Source organism: Vanessa tameamea, chromosome 8 (genome assembly GCF_037043105.1).
Source record: "Vanessa tameamea isolate UH-Manoa-2023 chromosome 8, ilVanTame1 primary haplotype, whole genome shotgun sequence".
Classification (NCBI taxonomy): domain Eukaryota; kingdom Metazoa; phylum Arthropoda; class Insecta; order Lepidoptera; family Nymphalidae; genus Vanessa; species Vanessa tameamea.
Genome location: NC_087316.1, coordinates 6,588,557 through 6,604,914, shown reverse-complemented (window position 1 = coordinate 6,604,914; position 16,358 = coordinate 6,588,557). Strand labels below are relative to the sequence as shown.

Below are 16,358 nucleotides of genomic sequence, written 5' to 3'. Positions count from 1 at the left end.
TATTACTTGTGCGATATAACCCAGAACCATCATTATCCAGGAATGCACTTACACGATGCGAGAACCATGAATAAATGCGATTAAAGGCTATTTTAATTAGCTATTTATTACAAATTAAAATAGAGGAGGAATTTTTATGACTTGATGGTTTACGTACCTAATGTGTTCACTTGTAAACATAGAAGGCTAGCTACGGACTACAATGAAATAATGCTCTTTAGTATATTCTTATATTTATATTATTAAGGTCCTTTAAAATCCTTTTATAGTTAAATAAACATATAAAGTTTACTTAAAATTTTATTGCAATTACGCGTAAAGTTTGTGCCAAAAATAGATGTTGGAATCATATGATTAGAGACCGCTATCTAGGTTTGATCTTAAACAAACTGACTTGCGCCCACCATGGCCGGGGTCAAGTTATGCGTGCAGTACCGACCCACATTTGAAGGATTACAAGTAGCTGCCGAGAAAATTTACCGCTAACATTGCCATATAAGCTGTATGAATTTTAGGTCGCTACAAGCATAGTATGCTCTTACGCCGACATCTGCGCAAATATTGATTTAGTAAGTCGGAACTACAATAGCGGCGGTTGGCCGCGCCCGCGCAACCTATCTGGTGATAGTGAGGGCCATCGACAACGGCACGTCAACATCGACTTTCTTTCTATTGATTATAGCAATATACTTATTTATACTCTTACCAGTAAATGCTTGTTAAAAATGTAGTTCAGAAAACGCAAAAATCTGATTACTTACTTGGATTTTTTTATATTTATAGTTAGATAAAAAGTTTAGGCATGCGATTTACGTACATAAAAACACGCCCGTACAATGGGGACCACAAAACGGGGAGTCTTGTAAAAGAACTTCCGAAAACTTTTGTAATGGGAAATTGATAATGAAAATGAAATTGCTAACAAATAAATTATGAAAGCATCTAAAATTATTGTTTATCCCATTAGTTATCAAACTAAAAACTTAAAATAAGAAATTTAATATATACTGTTAAAAAATGATTAAACAATTAGGTAAATTATATAAATTACATTTGGAATGATACTTAAATTAACAACAGAAAACAAAATATAAATAAAGCAATCGAAGCAATTTGACCTCGTATTAAATGTACCGAAATGTTGTAAAATCTTTTCATGTCAAGTTTAATATCCAATAATCATAAAAAGAGGGCCTGGGACCGGAAATTACCTTGTTTTACTTATACTCGCTTTATGCAACAAGACGTATTAAATGTTGTTTTGTACCGTTATGAAGATGCCGCAGTTTACCGTATCGAATCGTGTATTTAATACACAGAATACCTTAAATAAAACCTTTTACATATTACTAAAATTGTATCAATATTCGATTTAGGTTGTGTTACTAAATATACTACAGTGGATATAATTGATATCTGAAACGTGTAGTGTTTTGATATCATTTGACATGACGCTAGTCATAAACTGAAATGGACGTTCAAATTGATTTAGATCCATGAAAAAAACTGACTTTCGTACGTACCTACTCGAAACAATTTTCTTAGGTGTAAAATGTAATCTAAAAAAATAGCAATATCTGTCTATTGACACGCTTCTTACAAAGATAAATCATTATTACTTAAGCTTATTGCTAAGGATCAGGTATATAATGAACTTTATATTTTAAACTTATAATGTTCAATAATAACATACAATTTCGTAAAGTAAATCCGGTGTGCTTATGCTCTCTAAATGCGCTTTGTCTACCAAAGATCCGTTGAAACCCGTTACATAGATGCTTTGATTAGGAAATAGCAGTGGTCATTAATTTTCCAATATCATAGGTTGTTTAAGAAGAATGTGATTCTTATTTTTTAAATAATTCTACCAAGACTTTGATTTATTTTTTAAGTACATATTATTACTGACTTGGCAATATCAGGCTCATAGATCTCGCCGTCTATACTCACAGAAGCTAATATACCATTCGACTATATTGCACAAAAGCTGCTGTTTCCAGTGTTTTTTTTTAAATATCTATAAAACTATAATTAAAATGATACAGTGCAAAGAGGTTACTTCTATTATGTGGTGTATTAATTAGCTATATAATACTAATGATAAGCTTATTTATTACGTTTAAAGTATATAATATCTACCAGACGATGAAAACGGTTGAAGAAGTAAAGTTGAATAATAATACGAGTGATTTAATGCATTTAATTGAAATATACTTGGAGTACGAAACATAGTGGTCATAGCTGGCTGGTTACGGACGTGAAAATCACTTTGCTTGAGTTTAATAGTCGCCAACGCCTACTACTCATTGAATAGGCAACTAATGCATAGTTTTTAGTCCTAAAAGGATTTTTTCCGAATAGATTTATACAATAAGGGCCAGTATTCTATTTGTTTATAAATGAAAATATAATTACCGTAATTTTTTTAAACAAATGATATCATGTTTGTGCTTTATTCGAACAAAAGGTTTAGTTAAGGAAACGTTAAAAGTTACGTCACTTCTTTATATCAAAATACCATAATCGGCTTTTTTTATATTTGAACAGTCGTGATTAGCTTCAGCATCAAAACACTAAAGGAACAATATGTTTATAAGTATTATTATTACCGGTTAGAAAAACTAGAATAAAAAACGCCTGTATACACTTCAAGGTGAAGATGCTAGCACGAAGATCTAAAAGCAATTCAGGGAAGCATTTTGAATTAGGAAGTAGTCGTACCACTGCAAATTAATACATCCAACTAACGATCGACTTAGGTAGATTGATGTAATAAGGCTCCGAGCGAGTGGTGCTGCTAGATTGCTATTAGGTATCACTTAGCCGCTGAGGCTATAAATGAGTCCTAATGGATTCAATTTTATCTCAGCAAAGTCACGCAAATATACAACCTCAGGAGCATTTGTATTTTCTACTTTAAAGGCTACTAGGTATGTTTGTGTCTTTATAAAAACATTAATGGCGCATCTAATGAGACTGTATTGGCACTATCTTCATTGAAAAAATATCTTATTACACTTGATTTTTTTGAGAATATTTTTTATAAATAAAATAATTATGAAGAGTTAAGCTGATAAATTGATGAATTAAAAAAAATATTCCTTAAATCCACAAACATACATTACATTTTCACTTAAAACGTAGTGCCGTTATGGTTTTGTCGCGAACAAATATAAAATCTTGCATTTTGCAAGTGTTCCTTAGTTGTTAGTCACGTGAATTGTTAGTCGACGCTGGTGGCGCGGTGGCGGAGGTGCACGCCTATCCACTCGTAGGACAATGACATCGCACGTTCATCACGATAAAATAACCTGTACATTACTTATCTTTGCTTATTTTTTACCTATATTATGTCATTTGAAGTAACAATTTGAATTTATCACAAGATTTTGTGATAAATTTACGACTAAGTATTATAGGATAATTTATTGTAAATTTGTCTGTTTTGTTTTTCAAATCAGTGCACCGTGAACTGAAGATCATCTTCAGTTCAATTTCGGGACCACGTTTTTATCGTTCCTATACGTTTTGTCATGCCGAAGTAACACTTTCAAACGGGGATATAAAGACTCAAAACCGCTTTTATTTGAACACAAACAATGGATGTTCATTGCTAAGTAGTCTCCTTAGTCTCTCACGCTTCGCTCTCGTCTCGGCGTGCGAGGTCCTAGACAAAGTTTGAAGTGAGTGTAACAGACACACCTCACTAACACAAAGCCATATATATCGATACAAATACTAATTGGTAAAGACCTGTGCAAACAAAACATGAGAATTTTTACTTAGTAAATGGTAAAGTGGACATGTCTATTTGCTTTGTTATTTAGAGAGTGGGTGCCACGAGTCTGGGCACTCAAGAGCTCTTTAGTAAGGTAGCACATGATGCGCCCGAGCTGGCTGGTATCATAAGTGGTAACGCTTTTTTGGGGCAAATTCTACCTTGACATCGTAAACTATGTATGCTGTACTCACTGGCTCGCAGAAATATTTTGTAGCGATTATTTGTCTATGTTTCACTTAGTGTGGGTGTCTTTATGATGTTCGTTTTCCTTTATTAAAGAGACAGCAGTGTTACGGTTTTGTGTCATGGTAAATCATGATATTTCTCTTTAGAAATACAAGAAATGTGATGTACTTATACTGCGGACTCTCGATAAAAATATTTTTGACTTATTTAGTGATTTCATTTTCGGTCACAGTATATATTTTTTTACATTCTTTCATAATCACTTCAACATCTTGAGATATTTTTAAAATGCATTCAAAGATAAAAAATAGACAAAATACTTTTTAATTTTTGACTATACATATCAACTTATCTTCAACGCCAATGTGTTTTAGCCGTTTTATTATACGTTGCTAGTAGTATTTAATTAAGCGAAGAAGGTTTTATTTAAATTGGTTGTACTTGACTTCAATTTACAGCGGCAATATTATATTAACGAGGCGAGATTTGGCACAGTGACGTCAGTACTTTCACGCCTTATACAAATCTGATTGAAATGAAAGAAGATTATATTCTAATAAAAAACTTAGACTGGCAAAAAACTTAAGCTAAATAACATCATAACCTACATTCCTTTTGGTGGCACCGTACTGTGCGCGTTGGTGCTATTGAATGTGAATTTTAAACGAACTTCAAGTAGGCCCATATTTGTGTGTTTCTCTTTTATCGGTCATTGTGACCGGCATTGCGACTCGGCTATATTCTGATATTGATATTCATGTGGCGACCCGCTCCGAGGTTTCTTACGCACACGACGACGCTAGAATTCCCTTCATCGGAGACCAATAACCATGCTACCGTGTAACAGATACAGATTTTCCAACAAGAAAATATATAAAGGCACACATAGCCTGTAAATTAAAATAAGTAATCATTACTTTATTTTTTTTATGTGTAATAATATTATATTTTATAAATATAAATGTACGCTGGACCTGACCATTGTTGATACATTTCATTGTAACCATAAAATCAAAATCACGTCTCAAAATTGTACGATTACAACGAGCAAGTGAAACAGAAACGGTTTATGTGTTTTTTGCAACATTTTCGTGGTACAGTAACGGTTCTGTTCCTTGCGTCTTTCGTCGCGACGAACTTGCTTTTGCACAGCACCACAATAATTTGAAATATTTTATTGTTGTTTTCTTATAGGAACAAAATGACTTCAAATTATTTTTAGATTATTCAAATAATATAATATATTCTTGATTAAAAAAAAAAACATGTAATAATTTTAAATGATGTTCTCAAGCTTTTTGACTCATGGCCGGTATTGATAAAAACTGTTAAATTTGAATTATATTACATGCATCAATGCGGTAGGTTGCGTAGGTCATTGGCACCTGTAAGACCCAGATTAAATTCCTCATAAGTTGCCATTTTCTCAGGAAGCGGCGGCGCGGCGGCGCGTGGCCGCAACGCCGGCGACGCGTCGCGAGCGCATTCTGTCACGGCGGGACTCTGCGCGCGCATATTGACGCACAGTTTCATTAAAGCAGAGTCACTTAAGTGGTTCTTCAATATTAAGGATATTTGTTAAATATTAATAACATTCATTGTTCACCCTGACACCATCTACTCATATATAAACAACCGATCCATCTAAGATTATTGAATTTAAATTAAAAGAATAATCAAATGAATTTATTAGCAATTATCGTTCTTATTATTTTCATTGCCCTTTGTACACAGTAAAGAGCTAATGTTACGGACCTTGTTTTTGTATTTGACAATAAAAACTTATAGACATCATGGCCGTTAAGAAAATAACGTCATTCAGCCACTTAGCTCCCGTCAACTGAGCGTAATTCCGTAGACTAAATGCAAAACATTTAGATAAAACAAAAGAATCGGAAACTTATCGACCTTGCTAGATCATCTTAGTCACTGATTGCGTTACCATAAGTAAATAAGTTAATATATATATAAAAATATTTTAACCATATAAAATGTATAATGAAAGGTAATTAATAAGTTGCGGCTGACCGTATAATTTACGATTTTTTTTTAATTTTTATGGTTACAACGAATCGTGAAGTAAAAACATACCGTAATCGATAATAATTATCTTATCTTATTAATAATAATTTTATTACTTTAATTTAATGGTAATTTAAACATTTTGAATCACTTAATGTATCATAAATTAGAAAATATTAATATTTTGTAATGTAATAATATTTTATAACTTTTGCTCAAATTAAAAAAAAACCATTACTATGATTATTACTGAAAAACATATCCCTATATATTTATTTTTAAAATATGTTTCGTAAATAAAAATAAAGGTATTGTTCCTAAGAACCTTAGCGTTACAAAACATGTGATATAGCACCCCAACGCATCTCAGGGGTAAGGGCTGGTAAGCGAAGGGCAACAATGAAACCTTCACCCCGCACTTGAACCCGCAGCGCGGAGCTTTGCGCAATGAAGCGAAGCAAAAGCGTCGCTGTGTCCGCAAATTCGTAGCCCACCACTTTAAATATAGTAATGGCATAAATACCATCCAGCTAAAGCTAGCAATATAAAGTAATTGCTTCTAGCGGTGATTTAAAAAAAAATTAAACTATTAAGATTATATTCAATCCTTTTTTTTGTTGAATACAGATTGCAGCACTTAGCTCGCATTTTATAAATTAGCATTTATATTTCAAAATATAGAAAAAATATATATCATTAATTTATTTGAAAAAATCTTCTCATTGAAGCTTATTTCATATTTAAAATTCTTGTTTTTATAAGCAGTAATTGTATATACCGTTATAGGCAATTTAATATTATAATTGACAAAAAATTAATCTAAAAATACACATAACTATGAAGTTATATTATCTATATGTCGCGGCGAACATCTATTATGTCTTATTACTTTACAAAGAGTTTACAGATAATGGACAAAAAACTAACGAACAGGGAAAACCATTGTGGCAGGATGGCATTCGTTACGCGCTCTTGTGTTAAATTACTGAATTATTTTATTTACTTTTTATGATAATAAAATATGTAGTTAAGTCTGCGAAAATTAAATATTATACTTAAATCAGGGAATATATTGTCTTCGTATTTATAAGAAATTTAGGGAATACTTTAAATATAAATGATAAATATTAATTGTATTGATATTAAAACAAATAATAGTTAATACAAAAAACCATCTCAGAAATAATTGTATACGTCTGAATATATATATATTTTAAACGATAATTAATTAAAATACTGAAAGAAAACTTAGAAAATCGTAAACGTAACTTATTGATTCATCGTGAAAATCTACTAATTTATATAATCGTCAAAATAAGTTTGAATTCTCAATGCAGCTCGTATTTGTAATGCAAAGTATGGTATAAACATTTTGTAGGTACAACATTAAATGATTAGGTGGTTAGTGTGAAATATTGAATCCGCTACGCTCGTTCGCGGCACGCGGTCGACGATAGATATGACGGTATTTGCCTACTTTAGTCTGAACTTAATCTATTTAACTCTAATAAATAGCATAAATTATTAATTTACTCCGAAGGACTCCAACAAATCGATTGTAGCGGCACAAATATGCATTCTCTACACGTTTTATACATTGTTAAAGACCTTTCATTTTTCCTTGAGTATTGTATTTATTCTTTCCTTTTTGTTTGAATTCTTTGATGATTTAAGAAACCAATGACATTCTTGAAGACAAAATTTGGTTTCTAAACATTTTTGTATAGTACATTGAATGGTCCTTTTGGCGGTAAGTTGGTATACTAAGAAGATATTTAATCGGTTAACATTTTAACATAATTGGGTATTACTTCCTATACTAAGTATTAATTAAGTAGTTTTTTTTTTTAATAAAGTATTTTAAAACATCACATTTCGGCTTTTCCTCATATATTGTGTTATTTTTTGGAAAAACATTCAGAATTGAAGTTCCTTATTATTTATAATTATTCTTTTAACTTACCTCACTTTCAGATACAAATTTTCCGCGTTCACTCTGTAGGCAGCTCGGAGTCGCTTAGAGGATATTCGTTAGAGTATAGTGACACAGTGGTCCAGCAATAAACAGTTACTGTTGTTATATAGCGGAGCGTGATGTCTACGGCACGGCCGGGCCGGCACTGACGCGAGGCGGGCGCTCGCCCGAAGCCGCGGTTCTCGGAGGCTTCGCAGCGCGAGCTTTCAGCGACACACGACCCGCACGCACTTGCACACTGCACTCGCCCTCGTCTACCCACGCGTTGCGATTCTTCTCTATCGTCTACTGTTTCGAGCGCCCGACGCGCGTTTGAACTCTGCGCACTGCCCGCTTTAGCGTATAAATATGAGGGCCAGTGGCGGGGGCCGGCGCCGGACCACGACGCATCGCGAATCCACATCGACATCATTGAAGATGCAGCCGGTGTCCTCCCAATTGATTTTATTGCTTATCTATCAGTTACAGCCAATTAGCAAAAGCTCGCTTCCCGAACCCTGTCACGACTTCCGTAAACTCGCCGTGAATATTACAGCATAACGTTACATAGATTACCAACACAAATGCTGCCATTTATGGTTATATGGCCCTCGTCAAGAATATATGTAATTTAAAGTTTTTAATGTATCTCGAGAATTTCGAGTTTGGACTGAGCTTCCTAAATGTATCTCCAGATACAAATAATCAGTTAAAAAGTCCTAAATAAGGAAGAATAATAAGAGCTTATTATTGCGATATCCCGATATAGTTGGGGCCTTAGAACTCAGATGTCTAGAACTCTTGTGACTTGCCTGACCAGTAGAACGCGTACCTATTGAATTGCACAGACAACCTACGCAATGGATGAACGATAACACTCTTTCTATGTATATATGAAACTACGAGTGAGAAAACAGTACACGCCATGAAATACATTACAAGAGGAAATTCAAATTGTAAATAGACTGTTGTTTTCATAAGACTAAATAATTTTTGCATAGATATCTTTCAGAAGCAGTTAATTAATTCAAAGAGGTTTACATGAATACCATAAAAGGCGTGAGTTTCATTATATCTCATTTTTATAAAACTAATATTTATAGACAAAATTAAATAATACAATACATATAATTCTTCGTTAACATTAAGGTAAAAAGTTATATTAGAACGACCATTGGAAAGATTTAAATCGCCCTAGTAATTGGGTAAGAAAGCAAATCAAATCTATTTTACTAGACTAAACTTTACAATAAAGTATTTTTGAATCGTCTATATTTCAATTCTGCTACTGTTTCGAAAAGCAGCTTTCAGCGATAAACGGCAAGAAACTTGCCTAGTTGCTTCTTTAAATAAGATAAGAATTTATAATTATTGTTCTTAATCAGTCCTACGTTGTAACTTTAGTCTAAATTGAAACATTTTAACTCAAAAATTATTATTTTAAAGAGTAAAAGATTTGTTGATTAATTTTGTCTTTGACGCCTATTGATTTTATTAAGTGCTAATATAATATTATATTCACGATAACGATACACGTCAGACGCACAAACAGACATGCCTGCATGAGGCAGACTTGCTCCAGGAACTCTAATACGAGTAAGTAATGAATGTCCCTTGAATACCAACAACAACTTGATATGATGTCGCTGGGCATTCTTGAAAGTTTTGTATATTCAAATATAATTAATACTCAGAAAAGGAAATATGTTAAGTAAATATACGCAAATGAATAAGTTCATTAGAACTCTATAATATTGGTAAAGTAGAATATATAAGACCTTATTATTATTTTACTAAGATTTCTTTACACATATTTTTCTCATTTCTAGGAAACAGTAAGGAGTGTGGGAGAGTATTCGTTTGGCTCGCAAATTATAATAGTACTAATTTGTATATTTTGATTTTTAACAAAATGTATCTTTAAGATTAATATTGTAACACAGAAATATAACAGGTTTCCTAAATTCATTTCCAAACACAACCCATGTACCGAATTCGAAACCAAAAGAAAATCAAGATATTCATAAATACATTCTGCTCTACGATAAACTAGAGCAATACGAATATCACATATTTAAAATTAGGTTAGGTATTCACTGTTTTATGTAAATATAAAATGTAGAATTAAAAACGTAACGTACGGGATTAAGCAAGAGAAATACTATGAATCACGAAGATGCATAATTAACACTTTACCTAGTTCGTTTCATCAATCAAAAATGTAAATGTATTCATATAATGTTGTTATAAAATAATAAATTTCACCTTCTCTGAACAAGGACATCCAATTTGGATTTATATTCTCATTAAAAGATAATAAATTAACATTAGCAATGACATTACAATCCATCCGTCACATATCACGCGTGAACATTAGCTAACCTACATTTAATTAGCCAAAACCCAACGCCTGTGTCTTACAATAGTTGACGGTATTTGATAGTTGTTGCGTGTCACATAAAATCAATGAAATTTTCACACTGCACATTCTCGGAAATTGGTTAATTCATTCATGGGTATATGAAGGTTTTAAAATGAATAGCCTAGTTATTGACAGATTCATTAATCAACCCTGCCTTCACATCACCAGTGTTTAATAATAAGTGTGTGATAAACTGATTACAGTTTTAACTAAAGACTCGGAAATATGGTTTAAAATTAACACTTTTATTTATAACATAACTGTAGAAATTGAATCAATTAGTTAAGTTGTGATAGTAATAAATGTAGCTCCATTAATTAAGTTACCACTTAAATTACTAGGTAATATTTTATAACGTGAACATTTTAATTATTTTTTTAATGTTTATGACTTGACGTGGTCAACTAAGGCCAGTGACACGAACAGGCGCCGCATTTTTAGAGTGCCGCAAACGAGTCTAAACGGATTGCTGCTTCCGCTATCACTTCTTACTTATTTGTTTGTCTGTATCAAAACAAATTAAGGTATATAAACGTATATATTTTCCTTTTATAAATATATTCATACAACATATAACTAAAGTACTAAGTAATTTTTGTCGAAGGAGAAGAAAAATCAATTACTGCGATATCTTTTATTTTTTACATGTATGTTATTTTATTTATAAAACAAGTAAAACTGATCATGGTAATAAAAAAGAAGCTTAAATTATAATCAACAAAAACTAAGGTATATATAAAAAAAATACAGATTCAACCCTACATTGATTTAGGTTTTTCGATCAAGTTACCGACATTGTTATAAAATGAACTTGATGTTTCTACCTAATAAGTAATTTTTTTTAAATGCCTTTTTTAAGACCTCGTTTTAAATGAATCTGAAATGTATTAGTATAATAAATAAATAAGTTATGCAGAACCCGTATTACATGTGAACGCTAAATCTGTTGTTGTTTATACCTAATAATTAAAGTGGACTCAATCGCAACATAACGGCCACAAGCATTACTATGCTAATTTATTGTTAGGGTATTTTCATGACATTCGCTGTGACATGATTTTTTTAAGATCTAACTGTAGCAGAAATATGATTGATAGTAAACCATTTAAGTATGCTACTTTGTTGTGTTCCATGCATCTACAGAGCCAGTTGTGGATATGTATGGGTACTGGTTTATTCATTGGTGTGCAAGCCTCGACAGTCTCGATCTCAGGATTACTCGTATGATATATTACTTGTATATTAAAATAGAAGCTATTGCAATAACCATTACGATACTGACTACTTTAAACCTCAACGATACCGTATAAAAAGAAAAAATATATTAGACGATATTACGAGCAGACTCCGTTCGTTTACAATGTCTTATGTTAATTATGTCATAAATCAATATATTATTATCTGCTTATTGTAATATAAGATTATGAATTGACGTTTCTTATTCTATTCGTAAAACAAAATGAAGAAATGTTTGATATTAGGATTTTATACATTTCAGATGAGACATAGTGGCTTACATATTAACATAAACAAATATTTTACCTAGTCCCCCAGAAACCATCGAATAAATCATGATTAATAAATACCACCCCACATCAGAATCACATCGCTGGAAACAACGAAAATAGGATATAAAAAATGCAATTTTCACCCCTCAATATTCTTATAAGGATGTACCTAAAATTCGGTGAAAGCGCCACCTGCTCAATAGACAATAACTGAACGAACGAGATCGGATATACGCTAAATAAAGAATCGCAATGTGTGCAAATTCCGTGAATGTAGTGGTAGCTATTCGTAGGTACGGACTATTGATTTTGTCCACCCCAGAACGCGTACACCCGCGCCACGAAATACCTATAACCCGCCGAACTTGATTACCAAACTATTAATATCATTTTATGGACTGCTAAACCTTTCATTTATTTTTTTTACCTTTCAAGTAATTACATTTCTTAAAGAGATCAAATATAAAAGGTACGCTTAACAATACTTAAGCTTTAATTGAAATATATATTAATTAAACTCCTTAAGTATTTTACAATTCTCATATAACTACTAGTATGGAAATATGAGTTCGTTAAATTAAATAATTGCTTAGTTTGAGATAGTTAATAGATACAGTTTAAAAGGATTAGTTTGACTTATGTGTTAAAAATTTATAAACAATTTTAAAAACGATCAAATCCCGAGATCCTTCTAACCTTCCACGAATTTCCCAATAAAAACCGGTCAAGCCTGGGAATAGCCAGCTAAAATGAAGACAAAATTTGATAAGTTTTCGAACTTTGATTGTATACCTATTAATTTGAACAATCTTATCCTTCTCAAGAACTATATCTTTTCAAATTCATTAACAATAAAATAATTTGACACGAACTATTTCATATGAAATACAACATCATATTAAGTTGAAAAAGATTTTTTGTTACGTTTTATTAAATATAATTTGCATATATTATTGAGATAGAAATGCCTAAAATATATATAACGGTGTTTTTATTTATTTCCTGACTCACTAAAAAAATGAATAAATTACGTCTTCAAAATTTCTCATGCTTATCATAATTTAACACATATATACAGCAACCACAAATATATACAGTGATAAAACTGGATTATGTGTTTATTTATTACATTAGTCATGATAATAACGTCCTTTGCGTTTTTTCAGAAAAATAGTAAGATTGTTGAATTAATTAATTTACTGATCTATATCAGAAAAATAGTTAATACAGTAATCTTATTAGATTATTAATTTAACAATCTTTGAAGAAGAAAAAATGTTTACTGGCTTGAAATAATAATTAACTTTAATACACGAGCGATTTCAGCGTGTAATCAAAGTGACGATGAAACAAACACTTTGTTTTAATTATTATTGGACATTTCTTCCAAAACTTCATAAAATAACATTCGGCTATGCAATAACTAATAAAGCATATATTTTTATGTTAATATAAGAACGCTCTCTACAGACTGAAACTCCTCTAATAGTAACCTAAATATATATTTTTATAATACAAATCACGAATTATCAAATATTCTACCACAATTTTTTTTTAATTCTAATCAAATTGAAAACATTTTTGATTTCTACTGACTAAAACGAAATGTTAAAAGTTATAAAGATAGAGTAATTCAATGGCCTACCTACGTTACATGCAAAAAAATTGCAAAGCGACCTAATAAATAATAAAAACAGCAGAGGAACAAGCGATGTGTTTGTTGGCATGAATAAGATAACGATTAATACGAGGTACTAGTTTTTAATCCAGTCATGTCTTCGCAGTGAAGCATGTCCCTTTAATTATATTCTAAAATAGTTTTTATAAGTAATGTAATAATTAGGATATTAATTTTTAGACATACGTAAGACCCTCTCTGCTAAGGTTTTCTATGGTGTGCATAGACAACACGGTTAAGCTGCTCGCTTAGCGCATGGACTCATGGCGCCAACTACGATTCTCGTTTGCGCGATGGCTATCAGAAACGCAATCCTCTATTCCTCGCAGTGCTAATCAATGAATAATTACTCTGTTTAAGGGCCACCTCTATAAATAGCCGGCTGGAGCGCTGACCTGGAGCGACGGGTTAGTCCGGCCGACACCGGCGGACACTCGCAGCAGCCTCGCCCGGTGCCCGCCGCGTCCCTCGTACCAGTCGTACCCCGCCGCCCCCCAGAGCCGCCGCGCTAGTCGACACGCCTTTGACTCTACATCCTGCCATTTTTTGCAAAATTAGCTTAAAGGAATCTTTGTAAGCAAAATGTAATACAACTTCCAAGTAGTTTTATTGTTACTGCCACCTGAATGCAAAATATATAAAAATAAATAGATAGAGAGATAAAGTCGACTTCTAAAATTAGATTCTGGTTTGTCATAAGCGGTAGGCGCTGCTGAACAACGGAGGATTATGTGCGCAATTTTGCAACTAACGGCAATTCTAAACTCAGCTATCAGACGGGTACATACGGTCACGTTGGGGGTTATCGGTTATCGAGCCGTCTACTGCCGCTTACTATGCAACATACATAGATTTTTTCCAGACGACAAATCGTGATCTTGATCGTGACCATTAGCTTGCCAAGTAATTGTAGGTATCACTAAAATGCTTCCATTCGTATAAATGGAATAACTTCGTTATTTTTTTTTTATTTTGTCAACTTTTACGATTACGTGTCGACATCGACGAAACACATATTCATTCAACTTAATAATGTTGTTTAGAAATAAATTAAAATAAATTGTACTTACAAAAAGACAGTAATACGCTGTTAGGCAGTAAATGTGCTATACTGGGCAAAGGTTATAAGAATAAGGAAAAAATAGGTTTTACAGTTTATTTCACCACGCTTCAGTAGGGGTTGGAGAATGTATGAGTGAGAAATTCATCCAAAACGTGTCGGTTTCCTGATGGTTGCCCGAGTTTGCTTCTTGAGTTTTTGTTTAAATCATAATACCAATCGAAGCAGGAATAAAGATAAACAAACCTTAGATTTTTACGTATTCCACGTATTTTCTAATAGCTCTGCTATGTTGTGTACTACTAACAATTCTTGATTAATATATCTTTATTTACAATAAAACATTATTCCACTTAAGTACTTACATCCACTTCGATTTTACTTAAGTTCAGATAACAGTTTCGTCGACGTTCAAAACGCCATTTTTTCGCAAAGTCATAATAAATATCATAGATTTCTCAAGCTCTCAACTATTCAACCAATGATATCGCGTTTATTCGATGTCAAATGTTGTTTATTTGGCTTTTGTCTTCTTGTGGATGGGACAGATTATACCTAATTGAATCCATGATTTTTGATTAAGATTGACGTGTTCTATTCACCGGGCCATCCAAGCTCAAAATATACAAAATAATACTTACATATTTTAATTATTTACAAAGGGTGAATACTGTGTTAACATAGAATAAGGTGATATAATTATAATTAAGTATTACTTTAAGTTTCTCGTCGGACACCAGGGAACGAACGGCATTGACATAGACAGTGGCGAGTAAGCATTCACAAGGTTGAATGTGGCGCGATCGGCGACCGATGACCGGCGACCGGCGGCGTGGAACAAATGCGGAGACGACGCCAATTTGCCACTCAACATGACATACACTCGCCACTTTATTTGTATAACATTAAGATGCTCCACTAAATGTGAAAAATTTCCTCTATGTACTCCATACAAAAATTTACAAAATACTATGCAATTGCACACTGCAAAAAGCTAATTCCCAGTTAATTCTGTCATCGCATCCCCAACCTATTTAATAGCGTCATCTTTCATATCCAGACTTAACGTAATTAAGGGCGCCAATATGGCCTTGAGTCCAGCCACGTAGAACCTGTAATGAAGAAAAAATAAAGACACGTCGGCGATTAAACTTGTTATAACGAATTACGGCATTGCAAGGACGAAGTAAAGTTGAATATTGCATCAGAATTGTTGCGAATGTGTGGAGGCAACGATCGCGTGGAATGTTGGCGCGCTGCGAGCTGTGTTCGCCTGCACAGGATATGCTCCACCGCACAGCCCGCGTTCGCGCCTGCCCGTGATTCACCACTCGAACATCTCACTACACACTGTTTGGGGAAGTACGCACCTAATTGCTAGATCACTTCTTAAAAACATCGCCTAACCGCTGTGGTCATTAAACGTTGACGTCAAGATCACGACCATTATGACGTCGCCAAAATTAAAAAGTTGTAGTTACAAAAAAGAACATTAGGTACATTGAATAGTTGTTACTTTTATTTGGAAAAGGTAAAATACAAGAATAAATCGAACATTTTATTCTGAGAAAAATTCTTTAAGATAATTGTATTTTCCTGTTAAATGAGTCAATTGATAAATTTATTGCCCTCGCGCGTCATATCAAATGGATCAGTCAAGTTTCGTTTCCGTCCATTTTTTAGTTTTTTCCTATTGGTATATCCTTTTATTACGGTTAATTTTATTAAAGTTAAACTAATAAAATAT

The 16,358-nt window shown here is 32.8% G+C and overlaps 1 protein-coding gene across 1 annotated transcript in view; it reads right to left on the bottom strand.

Annotated features, from left to right (window-relative positions):
- LOC113399941 (mucin-2) overlaps positions 1-8,276 on the bottom strand; it is a 28,341-nt gene extending 20,065 nt beyond the window's left edge. The window contains exon 1 of the mRNA XM_026639252.2: positions 7,953-8,276. The gene's annotated coding sequence lies outside the window, so the exon portion shown is untranslated. The remainder of the gene's footprint in view (positions 1-7,952) is intronic.
- Between the last annotated feature and the right edge of the window lie 8,082 nt (positions 8,277-16,358).